The sequence below is a fragment of the Triticum aestivum genome, chromosome 7B (assembly GCF_018294505.1).
Source record: "Triticum aestivum cultivar Chinese Spring chromosome 7B, IWGSC CS RefSeq v2.1, whole genome shotgun sequence".
In the NCBI taxonomy this organism is placed as follows: Eukaryota; Viridiplantae; Streptophyta; class Magnoliopsida; order Poales; family Poaceae; genus Triticum; species Triticum aestivum.
This window is the reverse complement of record NC_057813.1, coordinates 380,665,159-380,668,205: the sequence shown is the minus strand read 5'-3', so window position 1 is coordinate 380,668,205 and position 3,047 is coordinate 380,665,159. Positions and strand designations below refer to the sequence as shown.

The 3,047-nt window shown below is 40.5% G+C and overlaps 1 long non-coding RNA gene across 1 annotated transcript; it reads left to right on the top strand.

Annotated features, from left to right (window-relative positions):
- Positions 1–307: 307 nt before the first annotated feature.
- On the top strand, positions 308–2,817 carry LOC123162196 (uncharacterized). The gene is made up of 3 exons (XR_006481081.1): positions 308–604; positions 1,369–1,455; positions 2,341–2,817. It is a non-coding gene; the product is annotated as an uncharacterized lncRNA (long non-coding RNA).
- The last annotated feature ends 230 nt before the right edge of the window (positions 2,818–3,047 follow it).

Here is a 3,047-nt window from a genome sequence, read left to right as displayed (position 1 = left end):
CCCAAAAAAAGAAAAAAAAAGAAAAGGGCAATGCTACTATCTGTTTTTTTCCACACTTGTGCTTCAAAGTAGCACCTTTTTCTTCATGTAGTGAATCTCATATATTGTGCTTCAAAGTAGCACCTTGTTCTTCATGTAGTGAGTCTCATAAGTTGTCTTTTTATACTAGTGGAAATTTTTCATTATAGAACTTGGCTTGTATATTCCTACCAAGGTTGGAAAAAGCGTAATTAGGCGTACGCTTAGGCGCGCTGAAGCGCTCGGCGATAGGCCATCGCGTAGCCTTGGGCCTAAACGGCACTCTAGGCGGGGCCATCGCTTAGGCGGAGCAACGCGTACGCCTAGACACGATTAATGCGTAGAAAGCGGCGAGGAGGCGGTGCAAGGCAGGGCAAGGCGCGGCCCGATATGGAGCTCGCGCCTTTGAAAGCACGGACGTGAAGGTGCGAGAATATTGGGGAAGATGGCGAGAAGATTGCGGGGAGTTTGCTGGCGAGAGGAAAGGAGATACTGTATTTGGCTAGGTTTTGGATATATATAAACACAAAAGGGCGGCGGCGGCCTGAGCTATTCCATCGTCGCTTCATCCTCCGGCCACTGGAAGGTAAAAATTCAACTCCTCCACGCTGCCCGTACTTCTTCCTCCTCGCCATCTCTCCGCGCGTGAACGATTTGAAGTTCGGTATCTTCTCCTTGTTGTTTCCTGTAAGTGAGATGCGATTTCATTTGTCCCTCCGCTTCCCGTGTCTTGTCCTCTACTGTAGCCTATAGATTTTCCTGCTGCCCCTCCCATCGGATTGCTATTGGTTGCTGCTCCATCCCTCTTAATCCCTCGATCTGCAGTCTTTTTTAGGATACTTGATCTGCAGTTTTTGTAGATCTATTTACTTCATAGATGATCTTTGAAAAGTGTATAGTATTATTTGCCTCTGGATTGCTGGTTGGATCTTGCTGGATCCATCCCTCGCTTGTAATTTTATTGGTCTACAGTTTTTCTATTATATATTAACTCCAGAACTATGAAGAGGAAATTGATAAGATGACTATTTTAAGTGGCATTTTCTGTACTGAACAGTAGAGTTATTTTTTGAAACGAACACTATAGTATACTTGGGATAACACAAGACTGTAAATAATGAAGATTGTGGTTATCCTCATATTAAACATCACTTCTCAACTGTAATATCTTTCTGGCATTCCACCCTGAATAAAAATTCTTGGATTACGCCCAGTAGATAATTATTCGTAATTATACTGATAGGTTATATACTTGCACTGATTTGCTGATGGTCATTAACGATCAACTCAATTGGAAGCATCAATAGACTATACATATAAATTTTAATTGTGTGATGTTTTACTTGATAGCTCATACGACAAGTTAATGAGGGCTGGTCATATCTAGTGACTGAAGAAGTCAAAGAGGACTGCTACCTACAGGCAACTGTTCTAAAGGTAATCATTCTGCTTCCTGGAGAAGTTGCCAGCATTTCCCTAACCTTGCATATTGTACTATCACCATCTTGGGTAGCAGGAGGTCGATCAGCTCTTCAGCTGGAGCTACACATCCCTGATTTATCATCAAAACTTGTATAAAATTGGGATCATTCGTCTCTTCAAGTGAATCACTATGTTGTGCGCATCATTGCTTGCCAAATAACTTCCGTTATAAGTAGCATCTTGATGTTAGTGAATTTTGTGCTATGATTTTCTCTTCTGTTGCCTGATGCCAAGATGCAACACCAGCCATAACTAGTCCTAGTGTAAAAATTAGGATCATATGTATGTGGTTGCTGGTAATCTTTACTGTGGAGACTCAAGGTTCATTAATCAGAGGGTTGTTTAGTCGGTATAAAAATGGATTTGCTTCTGGATCTGTATCAAGCATTGCACCCTTGCAGGACTAAATAAGTTTCCGATGCAATTATGCAACAAATTTATAAGAAATATGTTCTTTGATTTCCCTCATTGTAGTTTTTGTATTTTCTATTTAGTTTGTTTTGCTTGGAATCTCTCGATAGGCAGCTTCCTACCTATTTCATATTTGATCTGCACATACTATGAATTTATAATATTATAACTTATATTGCTTTGCTTCTGCCTTCTTCTGTAAAATCATATACCTAATTAAGTGGGTAATGATTTATCTTCTACTATATGTTTATCAGATGTGGACACGCGCACACCCGTACAGGCATACGATATTGCATTTTTTGCTTTGATTATTATCTAGATTTATGCCTACTTGTGGTCTCCACTTTGATAGACCTAGTCCATATTTTTAATCATTATCGATGCGAATTACTGAACTATTGCTGCTGTGTATTTGAGCATTTATAGGATGTTGGAGACAAATACAACATCAGTGTTGCTGGAAGAGAATGCCCGTAAGAGAAAGTCGGATGATGTGGGATGGGAGTATGGGAGTCTAGCCGATGTTTCCAAGAAGGACAAAGTGAAGTGTTTGTTTTGTAACCATGTGATCATTGGAGGTGTTTATCATCACAAGCAGCATGTGGCTCATGTTGGTAATTTTGTGGCTAAATGCAAGAAAAGCTCACAGGAAGCTAAAGATAGGTGCAAGAAATCTCTTGAGGAGGCATCTAAGAAGAGGAGGGAAAAGACTTCCCGTGAGCTAGAGCTCAGAGAACACGTGAATATTTCTCGTGTTGCAGATGCTTAAGTTACTTGAGCTCATAATTTATAATGCTATATGCCATATTGGGTCTTGCGTGATGTTTGCCTCAACTATATTTGAATATTTGATGTTCCTATGTTACTGCTACTTCCCTTGGGTAGATCATTTTTAGTTCTCCACGTTGTTGTGATTTACTCCCTACGTCCCATAATATAAGATCTTAATATCATGGGAATAGAAGATCTTATATCACGGGATGGAGGGAGTATCTTATTATCATTCAATTGTCCTAACCTACTGTAGTAGAAAATGCCTAAGGCTATGCCTAGCCAAAAACTTGTCCTCCTAACCCGCTACATACAAAACGCCTTGGCCCACCTAGGCAGGCTAGGCGCTAGGCAGAGAGTCA